This window comes from Leptinotarsa decemlineata, unplaced genomic scaffold (assembly GCF_025532065.1).
Source record: "Leptinotarsa decemlineata unplaced genomic scaffold, Ldec_3_MD MMD2_tig00000035_RagTag_RagTag, whole genome shotgun sequence".
Lineage (NCBI taxonomy): Eukaryota > Metazoa > Arthropoda > Insecta > Coleoptera > Chrysomelidae > Leptinotarsa > Leptinotarsa decemlineata.
This window is the reverse complement of record NW_027412540.1, coordinates 10,771,156-10,785,681: the sequence shown is the minus strand read 5'-3', so window position 1 is coordinate 10,785,681 and position 14,526 is coordinate 10,771,156. Positions and strand designations below refer to the sequence as shown.

The window sequence follows — 14,526 nt, the reverse complement described above, 5'->3', positions numbered from 1 at the left end:
GTTGGTTGGTTTGTTGGTTGGTTGGTTTGTTGGTTGGTTGGTTTGTTGGTTGGTTGGTTGGTTGATTGGTTGGTTGATTGGTTGGTTGGTTGATTGGTTGGTTGGTTGGTTGGTAAGTGATAAACTTCTACATCGCTCAACCGATCGTGATGTAACTTGAGATGTATAGGTAATTTTTCATAGAGAAGGTTTTTAGGCCATCAATTTTTCTGTAACTCGCCACTAGATGGCACTGTATCAATGGATCTATGCGAGGGTTGAAGTTGCAATTTATAATTAAATTTACTAAAAACAATTATTCAACGTTGAGCTGATGATCAGAGAAAACAGAGTCCGTGTGGTACGCCATGATCGAATGGAACCTGAAGTACCAATCGTTTAGTTTGCTACTGCGGCAGACATCTTCAGTGATATGTTATTTGGCTGCGAGAACGAAGGTTAGATTTTGAAGTCTAAGCAACGCCTGACTGATGAGCTACGTATTCACTTGAATTTATAATTCCAAAATAAAATACACTCACCCTATACTCGATAAAAATTGGTAACATTTTCGTCCAGGTGTGGTACGAATGTGAACTCAGCCACAGGGACAGTAAATATTGTAAACTCCGAAGAATGTTAGAGGCTTTCTTTTCTCCTCAGTCGATCTGATAGTGTTTCGTAATCAATTAGCTGGACTGTATATTGCGCTAATGTTGTGACGTTCAAACAGTTTTCCAATGCGATGTGTGACTTTGTTTATACAAATAGATTGTGCTAGCTTCCAGGATATATAGCACGTTAAACTCCCTACGCTGTAAAATCAGATGAAATTATTTTTCAATCCTGGTGTTTTCATTATAGCCCTTTTTTGTCCTGTATGGTGGTTAGAGTTTTTGTTGAGATACCGATCAGTATGAGTAAGTTTGCTATGAATTGTGTGATCTATTTTTCCGTTAATTCTTCTTTTCCATAGTAAACTAAATGCGAAAAGCTGAATGGAAATGATGTGGCATAAAAACTGTTCTAATGATTCCTTCCCGTGGCTTCATATAACAAAAGTGTCATCAACAAAATAGGTTTTGATGAAGCAGCGCTAAGCGCTTTCTTTGCTATCACAGGGCTGAGGGAACTCAGCATAATGCTATTTGGAATAGCCAAAGATCGTGGAAGGGCCATGAATAACATCCATTTGCATATTGATGGACATTCTGTGGAACTGACTTACAAAATGCTAAGGACTTCATATATCCTACAACCTAAATACTCTCAAGTGGACACTATCTTAGTATGTCACTCAAACTTTTCAGACGTACTGATTCAATCTATGTTCGATTATTGCGATGTTGTCTACAGAAATGATGAGAATTGTATTCTTTTACAATAAATATTCAATTAAGTTTCAAATGAGTTCTTTCATTATTTTTGGATGAATGAATGAATGGGTGAAACAGCAAATAAAAATCCTCTCGTTAATAGCCAAGCGAGTACTGAGTTGTGACATTATCAAGTATTGGTGTTCCTTAGTGTTCAGAACGGCCGTGGCTTTGCCTTTGACCGCAGAAGAATATTAATCTTCACGTCAGCATTCAATTACATTACGATACATTAGACTCAAATGATATGATTCAAATGCTTATTGGATAATTTTTCATTCAGTCGCTAATTTCACCAACGATGTATGTATTGTGAAACTGATATGGCCCTAGCGCTGGATTATACGAAGCCGTGAAATTTTTCAATTGAGGAAAAGTCGGGATTTGAAGATAACAGTAGAGATTTCAAAAAAAAAGTCAAAATTTCGAGAATACAGTCGTTATCTACAGAAGAAACTTGCAACTTCGATAAAAATTAACGAAATCAAATGAGAAAATTGGTTGCAGCCATTTTACGGCTCCGTACACTTTTGTAGGTAGTGGATACAAGTAAAGATGAATATCATTCAATTTATGAACAGTGCCGTACCTCACTCCATTAACACAATTCTCCAATCAGTCTACAGTGTGTGAATCATGTGCTGTAAATGCTAGTTAATGCTATTTTATTCTTATTTTAGGGAACCCAAAATGAAAATTTATGTTTTTCTAAATCAAAGTGAACATTCAACAAGTTTTAATTAGTTCATCTCGTTGGAAAAGATTGTTTTGATCATAAGGAGTTATTGGTGGAATAATACCATCCCTATTCTAAAAATCCACACATCCTGTCTTTCATGGAAAATATTTTTTTTAATTTTGTTCGTTTTTATCAATCTAGTTTGAACTATAATATTCCAGCCTATCTTTTTGTTCGTTTGTATTAGTCTAGTTTGAACTATAATATCTCAGCCTATCTTTTCAACCAACCCAATCTATCTAACTTCCAAACGCATTTTCCAAAGCCACACCTGTTCACGAAATATTTTCGGTGTAGGGTTTGGTATGAAACACGGATAAGATCAACCAGAGAGAGAGAGACATTAACGGATAGATTAGAGCCTATAGAAATGGGTGCGACCTGTGATTACTGACACGAGCCTTTATAATTTATTATGCTCGGCGTTCTATTAACGTATGGTGTTGCTAGTTTCGACGAGGTGGAAATTGCCCGATATTTGATACTAATTGTCGAATGATGGGAAACAAACAAAAGAGCTTTATGTTACGGAATTCTGCGAGAAGGGGTAGTTAATTACAGATGAAAATGTTTATAAAGCTAGTGACATGTTTTTCCACAGTTATTACAAAAAGAATACTTGTGAGAATTTATAATAGAGTGAGAAATTATGGAAATGTACTATAAAAGATTAGATGAATTTTTCATTGAAACTCCATTATGACATTTCACGATAGCTTCTTTATACGTGGCTCATACTGAACTAAACTATACATACCCAATAAACACACGGATGTCCAGTGGATATACAGTGGATGTCCTTCTCGGATATTACGTATATTCATAAGATATCCGTTTCATATCCAACGTATAGCCTATGGACGTTCGGAGGCCACTAAGTTGGACTTCCATACGATATCCATCATGGACGTCCAATGGATATTCGACATGGATATCCATAGGATGTTCGGATGATACTGACTTGGAGTTCCATAAGATATCCATCATGGATATCCATAGAACGTTCATTAAGGACGTCTGTTTGATATTTTCATAGAATAAAACAAAATTTCTATTAATTAAAACATGTATTTGTTAAGATAAATTCAAAACAACATAATACTGGTCACTCTCAAAACAAATTAAAATAAACTCAACATATTTGGTACCTTATGACAAAAACAAAATGAAATCAACCTCTAAAGCAAGCATATAAAAAAATATGTTTATTTTTCATTTGCTCCTGAAGTATGGCGTTCTTTGGCTCTTCTTAACCATTTTTTAATGCTTTCTCAACTTATTTGTTACTAATTGCAAGATTACTTGTTTATGATGCAGCTGCAAAAAACATAAAATCAGCGACAGGAAATCGACTTTGATTTGTTGAGAAGGTAGGAGAAAGTGGAAAAACCCAACGTTATTCTTTCTAAATGTCATATATCCTGTGTATAGGTTGGAAATTGACTTGGTTAAATGTGATGGTATTTTACTTGCAAATCATTTATTAAAGTGATGTTTAGAGAAAGAATAAGAAATAGAAAAGTATCATTTTCCAAATCATATCCAGATTTCAATTCATATGTTATTTTCAAAAACAACAGTTGCAAATGAAAACAAAAGGAGAAATAATCAGCTTTTACAGACTAAAACTGAGAAAGTTATCAATCAATTTCTTAAAAACAAAATACCTACCATTCACCAGTCATAAAAAAGAACTTCCTACTTATGACATGAATGTTAATACAAAATAATAATTGCATTTTTTAATCAATCCATGAAAAAAAATTTTTTTGAGTATTATAACAGATGCCCAATTTCAAGTAACCTTGAGGTTACTTGAAATTGGGCATTTGGGAATTGTGATTATCCCAAAAAATGTTTTTGAGACTCATCATTGATAAGCACCAACAATATCCGAGTGACCTTTTATACAAATATACTGAAATATTTGATGCAAGACAAATCTACTTTGTTCAATTAGTAACAATAACAGTACCAAAAAAAGAGCTGGTCATGTTAGACCACAGTTATTCAAACAGACGAAAAAATATGTATATTTCACCCTTTATGAATGAATCAGTAGATCAACAAGATTATCTCTTTCAAAGTCCAAAATCTTTTTACATTTTACCAGGCGTAATCAAAAATGAATCTTCTCTATTCAAATTTTAAAAAACTGGAATTGAAAATTAATATTTATGTGCCCGACATTGCCATAATATAATTATTGAAATATTTCTACTTTAATATTGTCGAAAACTTGCTCTCTTGTTATATGTTTATTCTTGAGTCTTTGGTTAAGTTTTGGCATGTATTTGGAACCTTCCAATGTTATATTATGCACACTCGTAATATCATTTTGATTTTAATGGGTGACAATGTATATGTTTAGCTTACTTAACCCTCCTCTACTTTTGAGACTTATAGATTCTATCACATGAAAGTTGCAAATTGTTGAAACTTCCAATGATTATTCAGTTTATTCACGAATTATTTTATGTTTAAGTGAATTTTATTGTATTTCTGTGGAAAAAAATGTTATATTGAATGTTATATAGTTTTTATATCCTGATATCTACCAATCTACATTAATTTCTTACCGAGCAGAACTTCAGCTAATTTCAATCCGCCAAATATTTTTTTCCTCTCCACCATACCAGTTGAATGTGGCAGTAAACTCATTTGTGATCTTCTTTCACTTAAAAAGTATCAATCCAGAGATACTTTTCCTATTGGAAATTTTCTTTAAATTACTTACAGCTCCTTTGAAATTATTTTCATCTCGCAAATATTCTTCAAATTTTTCTCTGAATTAATTGGAAATCGATAAGTTCCTGAAAACAGTGATTGTACTTCCTCATCTGAAACATTGATAACTGCGCCACGATTTTCTATACTCAATTTCTGCAATTCTTCAAGAATACTGATCGAAATGTTCCTGTGTACTACTTCCTTCATCTTTATCGTCCGTTTCATCTGAAGAATGAGTGACATTTTTTTTCTTATTTTCCTCAACTTCAAATCACTGTCAGAATTTAAATCGCTATTATATTCGGCTATTTTTGTTTCGTTTCTGGCCTGTTAATAATCATCTGAAAAAGTATCACATTTTTGTAATTCTACTCTAGAATGAAAACCCAATGAAATTAACTTACCTAATGTTTCATTCCTAAAAATGTCTATTTCATGGAGTGGCCAACAGGTTTTGTAGTTCTCATGCTTCCTTATAGCTATCCTTATAACTACAAAGACTAGGGTTACTAGGTCTTCTCTTTGCAAATTGCTCCAATATTTGTCTTCTAAATAAACACGGAAACCACAGTTATCAGTCAAGCGTCAAAATTTAGGATTAAAAATGACAAATATCAAAACCAACAGTTCTACATTATACCAACCGGAGAACTGTCGACGATACTAAACTTATGATTTGTACATCAAGAATAAAAATGAGAAAGGCAAGTACACAACTGTAGTACCTATTTTAATACATATTATCAGAAATGATGAGTTCACTATATGTGAAATAATTATTACATTTTTTCATAATTAATTTTTTATAGATATAAAATGAAATACCAGTATTAGTGAATCGAATGTGAAATAGTCATCAAAATAAGCAACATGTATTAAACTTTCTATTAACAAATTTTACATTTACAAAATTCAATTTTGGGTATAAATTTTGATTAATGAAATTGCATTTACTTCTCATATATCCTATGGACATCCATATGATATCCTTCGACGGATATCCATACGCTTGTCCTTCACGGACATCCATCGGATATCCTTTTCAATACCGGGATATCCTCGACCTGTAATGGATACAAAACGGATATCCATAGGCTATCCTGTGTTATCTGGGTAGTCTTTCTTATATATGCCACTAATTACTGAATTCTATAAACAAGCTCATTGAGAATAGATAAACTAGGTAATTTTATATATAATGCATGACAATCTCAATATACCGGGATAATATACGGGATATTCTATTTCGAAAAACAAACACATAAATTCAAATCGAAATGGTTCAACCGGATACCCAATACTCATTTTATTCACTTGGTAATGGTTGATACTTCTGAAGTTTCACAAATTTTCTCTGTGAAGATGGAGGAGCAGAAAGCCAGACAGATTTTTTCCAAAAAACAATTCTCCTCTAAAAAATATACACTTTCCAATTCCAATAAGTTTCGAATGGTTGGAATTATCATATTTTCACGTGCTAAAATCGTGAAATGTGTAGATTTATTTCTTCCTGTGACACGAAGTCATAGTGATAGAAATGAAGTGAGTGCTTCATTTTGTGATATCATCAATAAAGACGAGGTAATAAGACAGGTGTCTTATTCCGAAACTTCAAAGTACGCTATAATAGTGTTTCATGTAAGTGGAGTTTTATATCGTAACTCTTTTTCATATTATATTGTGTAGCGAGAAGGTTATCTCTTTCATATTCAAGCAACGGTCCATTGTAAGATTTTTCACTGGACCATTAACAAAAACGTAACACATGTTTGAGTTCACAATAGTTTTCCCAAGCGTTTTCGTATGTTCCAGTTTTGTAAACTGTCCAGAATAGCTGCCAATTCCATCACAAATATTTTTCTTACATTTTTTATCTGAGATTAACTTTCATACAAGATCTATACATCTTGATGAAGAGTTTATTTTGAACTCATTAACTTTCTTTCTTCCTTTCTTCTAATATTTTTGTGTAAAGGAGTCAAAAGGCTCTTCCTAAAAAATTCCTGGAATGTAATATTTATTCCTGCAGTACGGCTTCTTTCAGAAGAATAAAGAAGAATTTTAGATCCTTTCACTCAAATTTGAGCTACGGTGCTAATTGAACGAGGAGTCCGAAATCCACAACGAACTTCTCTGAAAGCTAAGTAACTTATTTTATTTATCTATTCATGTACTGTTGAATAGTTAACACATCAGGACTGATGTGAAGACTACTACATTTTCCAAGAAAACAAAACGTTTCAGCTTCAAGATGTTGCTCTTAGTTGCCCTGAGAAACAAGGAAGATTTTCTATTCCTGCGATCGCAGAATGTTGATTAAAATATCCTCCAGCATTCAGTTAGTGCCCACCTTCATCATCAGCCCTCATGCAAAACACCCTCCAGTATAAAGTTACTAATTGACGCCATTGCAAGATTTTCTAACTCCCGTGCCGTCGTTTTAGGGCCGTCTGAAATCATTCCAGCTCGACTTATTTATTTATACGAAGTGGTGAAGGCATGCTATATTTATTCACTTTCTTCGATCAGTCATTTCGATTCCGAGGCGTGGCCATTAGGGTGGTTGGTAGAGAAATCCTGTAAAAGTATTCCTTTTATAGTTTTCTTTTTGTACTTCATAGTTTCAACTTCCATTCTCAGTATAATATTTCTCATTCATAATTCGGGATTATGTGCTACAGAGGCAATTACGGGCGTATGAATTTCAAAAACTTTTTTACAAGCTTTTATTCAACTTGAAATGTCTGTATGTAAGTATGTATTTTAATTATGTATTCATGTGAGTATATTCCTTCGTTTCAAATTTTGCAATTTATTTTTAAAACAATTATCCTTCACCAGTGTGTGATTAGCTGGGGGACGTTATTCTACGTCCAATATGATGGACTGAATAGTTGGCGAAGTAGTTTTTTCATGTGCTTCCATGATACGAGTATCAAAGGAAAGGGTTTGCTGAGAAGAATAGAGAAAAAGAAACGGCGCAACTGTGAATGAAATGTGGCGAACCGCCCAAGATAGCGGACTAGTTTTTTTTGTGCACCTTCGTGATCAAATGAAAGAGTTTACATAAAAGAATACCAAATCCAATATGACGGAATGCCAGAAGATTCTGGACTATGTTTTTAATACACCCCTAAGATTGTATTTCAAATGAGAGTGTTTGAGGAAAAACAATTCAAAAATCAGGGATAGTTTGGTTTAAACAAATGTTGCAGGCACCAGCCATGCAACAATGACGCTTCAAATTCAATAAACAGACGAAAACATGTCCAGCAATAATAAAAAAATTCAAAATGAATCAATAGTGAACACTTTGAAACAAACTTTCAATCACATGCTCTAAAACAAAAAATACACTTTGAATTGAATCAAACCCATGAATTTACATTTTACCATATGATATGGAATATCTACCTTTGTAGAAAAACAAGAATTGAATAAGTAACTTCATATTCACATAAGTATTTTTATAAAAATTTTTTTTTATAAAATGGATGAATTGCGACAGGTTTCCATATTATAAATTGTGTTATATAATAAATTGAAGGCATCGGTTTTCTCCAAGATGATAAGTGTCTCCGAACCGTATATAATAATGTCAGGTCAGATAATTTTGCTTTCTGTTTTGATAAGTTTGTTGGGGATTAAAATGGACATCAATATGTCTTGGCACAATCATGTCGCTGAAATTGCAAAGGCTGCTTCTCAAAAGCTTGAAACAGCGTTCCGAACCAGAAAACTTTACTCACCCCACCAACTATTGATGCCTTATAAAGTTCAGATCAGACCTTTTTTGGAGTATTGGTCTCATGTATGGAGCTCTGCCCCTAATCATACCCTGGATCATTTTTACAGTTCATCATAGAATTGTGTACACAACAGGTATTTTTTTCCGTCGATGTTTCATAAGCAGCAAAATTTTAAACAGGTTGTGTGGTGGACCAACGAAGAAAATCTGCAAGAATTTCCTCAACACATAGAACTCCAACTTGTTTCCTGATAACAGAGTGGAAAATTGACTTGTTCCACACCTTGGAGTCATTCTTATGGTCTCAATACGATTATTTCCTGATAAAGAACTAAACTGTATTGGACTGTATTAGACGCATCGATTAGACGTTCACTTCGAAATTAACTCGAATATTCTCACGGACAAAATATGATGAGTTGTTTTCTAGTTTTTCACTTCGTATAACTATGTGATTGGAACCTTTGGTGTGAAAGTTGAATAACTTTTTTCGAGATCAGTTGCCCTAACACCAAACTGATATTTTTGCACTCGACGCGCGAGTGCAAAAAAAGTTTTTCGCTTCGTGTTATGTGTATTTTATCCTCATAAGGATTATTCCCACTAGGTTTCGAAAAAGTCTCATTTGAAATCTTCTGGTGATGTGTGGAGTTTAACAACTAGTTGTAAATCCTCATGTTGTCAGCAACAGAATCCCACGGTTCATACTCACCCTAACAACAGTGAATATGGATATGTACAGACAGTGCAAGAAATGGAGTTGCGTGGTGAAAGACTCGCAGCAAAACGGTTAAGCTTTGTCAGAAGTGGAAGTGGGAACTCTAAATGAGGCTGAACTCAGTCCTATGGCTGAGCCCTCGCAGTGCCCAAAAGAACTAATTATCAACAGAATAGGAATAACATTCGGCCCGATGTGGATTTATAAAATTTTGCATAGCATAAGGACAAACTGGATTGAGGGTAGAAAGCAAGATGTGGAAGAGTTTCTTCGTTTTCTTTTCAACGGTCTGAATGATGAAATGTTGGATTCAATGGATTTTTTCAAATGTTACACTGAAGAGAAAAACCTTCTTCAACCTCTCCCACGGACAATGATTCGAATCATGAGTGGAAGGTTATAGGATCAAAAAATAATAGACAAAAGGACCAACTTCGTTAGTACTCCGATAACCGACATCTTTGAGGGGCAACTAAAGTCGAGCAAATATCGTGCCGGAGATCACATTTCTGAGAATTTCTAGCCTTTCCTCACGTTATTTTTGAGAAAAGTGAAGACTGTTAGGGAAGCACTTGAGGTATTCGTCTCCAATAACAGATTACAGAAAATTATTTCGTCAGAAACTAATGGCCAGGTCGAAGCGTGGAAGCACGTAATACTCTGCGAATCTCCCATCATCCTCATATTGCATTTAAGGTTCTTCGTATATAGCCACGGCTGTTGCAATAAGATTATCAAGGCTTAGAAATTTGAATTCGATTTGAAAATTGAATCGATACTGGTTTCGTCGAAAACACATTTTCCAAAAGATAAGCTTTACAAGCTATTCGCTATTGTGTACCAGGACGGCAAAGAGGCCAACATAGAATACTATGTAACCAATGCCTTCCACTTCGGCTACAACTCTCGAGGTACTACGATGATCCCTCGGTCAGAAAAACTACGTGCTGAAGCCCAGGGAACGCGAGTTCCCTGGGCTTCAGTTCTTCAGTTCTTGCTAAAGAAATTATCCTCAATAATGGCATTCATTTCCCAATTACAAAATGACTCTGATAAAAAAAAAACGTAAACCATTTAAGTTGTATAAACATACGGAAAACTACAACAGAAAAGAGGGGGCGGTAACGCTTAACCGGATTTGGAATCCCATACTGAAAGATGCTAAAGTGGCAACAGCGCAATGCTGTTGCCACTTCATTAACACGTCATCAACACTTCGGCCAATAGCGACGCATCAACAAGATAGGCGGACTACCTAGTCAACATAAAAATAACCTACGAACTAGAAATCAACAGTCATCGGTGAATCATCAAAATTATGAACCTCTGAAGAAGCCAGTCATTCGTGCTGGCGAAACTTTAGAATGCAGTTCCAAACTGCGACGGCCTTCAAACCCGAATGAAGATAGCAACACTGGAAATCTAGGCCGCAAAAGCGTCAAACAATTTATCAACTTATTTGCAGTTACCCAACTAACTTTCTTCTTCGATTATTCTCATACAAAGATAACAAAACGTCAATGTTCACATAATTATTTCAGTTCAATATATCACTCCTTCAAGACAATGTAATGCTCTAGCGGCCTAGGTCAAGTTGATTACTTCTTTCAAAATTCTAATGACGACCATTTTCTGATTGTAACCCGATATAAACAAGCAAATATTAACAAATATACAGTGTCACCATTAACGTGCGCACCATATGGGAAACTTTTTTTTCGAAAAGTTTCAGTGAAGTTTAACTTCGACACTTGTTTGTGCTTTGAATTCAACTTAAAATGATGCGGCCAACTGCGATCCACTGACGTTCAGTGTTTGTCAAATTGAACTTTTTTTTTGAAAAAAATTAAAAAAGTGCATTTCTGGATCAAATTTAACAACAAGTTACTTGAAAAAGTTGTGTGTACGGCAATTTTATATCCATATGCCAAATTTTATGCAACTAGGATGAAGTTAACGTTTTGCTTATTTTTGAAAGATATCCCCTTTATTTTAAAAAACAAGTTCGGTTAATTGTCATCAATTCTTGTATACATAACAATCTCATCATGGAGTTTAACTTTTCTGATACATTTTTACTCATACGGACATTTTTAGAGCGCCAGTCATGTTAAAATTTTTATAGCAAATTTTTAATTTCTCTCTAAAAATGTCCGTATGAGTAAAAATGTATCAGAAAATTCAAACTCCATGATGAGTTTGTTATGTATACATGAATTTATGACAATTAACCGAACTTGTTTTTTAAAACAAAGGGGATATCTGTCAAGAATAAGCAAAACGTTAACTTTATCCTAGTTGCATACAATTTGGCATATGGATATAAAATTGCCGTATACACAACTTTTTCAAGTAACATTTCGTTAAATTCGATCTAGAAATACACTTTTTCATTTTTTTTCAAAAAAAAAGTTGAATTTAACAAACACCGAACGTCAGTGGGTCGCAGTTGGCCGCATCATTTTAAGTTAAATTCAAAGCACAAACAAGTGCCGAAGTTAAACTTCATTGAAACTTTTCGATAAAAAAGTTTCCCATATGGTGCGCACTTTGATGGTGACACTGTATGAATATTTTCTCCACTCTATTTTAATTGTCTCCAGTGTCATCTTATTATAATGCAGATATTGTCGAGTCAACGTTACTGAATCTATTGCATTGTAAGCTTACTGAAATGTATATGTGCGTTCATCTCTGAGCATCTGATAATAAAAACCTCAATATTTCATTATCAACTCCAAAAATCATGAGTTTTATCAAAAACACCAATAATTTGTTGCATTTTTTTCCTTGATTATTCAAGTACGTTTCTTAATAACCAGTGATGAAAACATTCGATTATGTTTACCATAGTAGGATTTTTCGAAAATGAAAATGTTCTATCCTTACATGTGTTCCAACTGGAAACATCCTCGACAAACCACCGTTCAACATTAAATCCCATTCCACAAATACAGAACACACCTAAAAGGATATGAGGTAGATAGCATGTACATAGCCGAAACAAATAAACAAACAAAAAAAGACATTACCGCTCTTACACATTCAGCTTGTTCTGCCATCTGGGCATCCGTATCAGGACTAATCTGTGAATACGCGAGTGGAATGTGCTTTCAGGCAGCTTTTCTCAAAGTTATAGATAAGATTCAAAGCGCTCAGCGCAATGTTTCCACGGAATCAAAGCAGCCCCACTCGTATTTCAAGTATACATCCCATTTTCTACGTTTTTATTACTTTTATTTTAAATTCCAGCTATTCAAACAGCAGTTCGTTTTTCAAAGAGATATGGCACAAAGTGAGAATTCACAAACAGAAAAGTAAAAAGATGTTTCAAGACAGATGTTTGGTATCATGTGTGTATTCAATTTCAATTCGAAGTTATAGAAATCAGAAAACAATCGAGTAGGGCAAGTAACGGTTACTAGTCATTATTTCGAAATAATAAAGGTATTTATAAGAGATGCATATGAAAGATATGAGTAGCCAATTGTTTTTTCTATTTTTCTGAGATGTTATTTTCCTCCGAAGGAATCCCTGGAATTGATTCGTATTCTAAATATATATGAATTCAAATCATTTTGAGACATTATTGAACACAAAAACATTTCACTTACTCAACTTACAAAAGTTGACAATACCCAAATTTCCAAACAAAAGTAGGTTTTCGCAGAAAACTATTCAGTTATTCAAATTCTAATAGAGTCATTAGTTAATATTCACTTTTCATAATTCATCACGTGGTTGTACTTTCCATTACGAGCGATATTTGACAAGTGAGTACATATTTTCCAATACATTTTTCAGAATTTCTCTTCATGGATTCAAAAATATCTGATCAATTTTTCACAACGAATATTTAGACACTTTTTTTTTTACCTATGAGTTTGATTAAAAAATACTTTTGTGCATTATAATATGTTCTTCAATTTTGTTGAAAGTATTTTAATCAGTCTTTTTCAACCAATAATTTAGGAGTACAGAAATAACACTTGACACTGTAAAAAAATCGGAAGCGACTTGTTTCAATTTTTCCATCTGCTTAAATATGGTACCTGACAAAATTATGTTTTTGTACAACAATAATAATGTTAAGACATGTTTTTATTTCTTGATAGTTCCAAGTTAATTAATATTTCTGTAAATTTTAAGGCACTCTCCATTATAAATAATGACACCAGTTGAAAAATAAATGGTGTAACGGTCACTTTCCAGTATATTGCAGACTTTTCAACCTGTTTTACAAGAAAGGGCTTCTTCCTTCTTGTTGGAAGTTTGCTTGCATTCAGCCTATTCCCAAAAGGGCAAGCAAAATCTTCCAAATAACTATAGACCAGTCGCTTTGCTATCAGTGATATCAAAAATCATGGAGAAAGTCGTAAACTACCATTTCCTCAATTATATGGAAGGCTTCAACATCTTGAGCGATTATCTGTAGGTATTGCTTTCGGAAACAAAGATCAACAGGCGACCTTTTATCGTAAGTCACCCATATTTGGAATAATGCAATAGAGAAACAGAGAATCAAGAGCTGTTGCGCTTGATATTTCTGAGGCCTTTGACCAAGTGTGACATTAGGGTTTGCTGGCCAAACTTCAATGCCATGGCTTGTCGGATCATTTCTGTGTATGGCTTTCCAGCTTCCTGACAGAACGTTCCCTGTGAGTGGCCGTCGACGAATATCTCTCGAATACTTCTGCCATCAACGCTGGTGTTCCAAGGGATCCACATTGTCCCCAACTCCTTCTTCATTGTATATCAACGACTTATTGGAAAAACCCAAGAATCCAATATATTGCTTTGCTGACGACAACACACTTGTCTCGTCATACCATTTGGATTCCAAGACATCGGCTGCGGATGTACATTGTAACGTTTTTTTTGTTCAGAGTCTAACACGAACTATTTTATGAAACTCCCTTTATACATGTCATATTCGATCACGATCAATTCATTTCGTACTGTCCTAGCGATGCTCTTTACTGATAGGTGCCACCAGCTAACAATGAATTCGAACCTAATATTTATCATTTATAATGTTGTCTATACTTAGAACATTCCAAGATCTACCTGTCTCTATCAGATGGCACACGACTTCACTCTTCCGAATCCTAAACTCCATTTCTGTCATCTAAAAATATTTTTGAATATTGTGGATAGTTACCAATGTGATGTGATATGATAAGCGGCTTTGCCTCTCTCTGCCTCAACAAATTGCGTTTATGCATTATTCCTCAAT

At 34.2% G+C, this 14,526-nt stretch overlaps 1 protein-coding gene and 1 long non-coding RNA gene across 2 annotated transcripts in view; one reads left to right on the top strand and one right to left on the bottom strand.

Annotated features, from left to right (window-relative positions):
* The window catches only part of LOC111509913 (heterogeneous nuclear ribonucleoprotein C), a 650,389-nt gene that overhangs the window by 601,776 nt on the left and 34,087 nt on the right, over positions 1-14,526 (top strand).
* Positions 3,202-5,367, bottom strand: LOC111509915 (uncharacterized). Its single transcript, XR_012464761.1, has 3 exons — positions 5,229-5,367; positions 4,674-5,165; positions 3,202-3,411 (listed from the first exon to the last, which is right to left on the bottom strand). It is a non-coding gene; the product is annotated as an uncharacterized lncRNA (long non-coding RNA).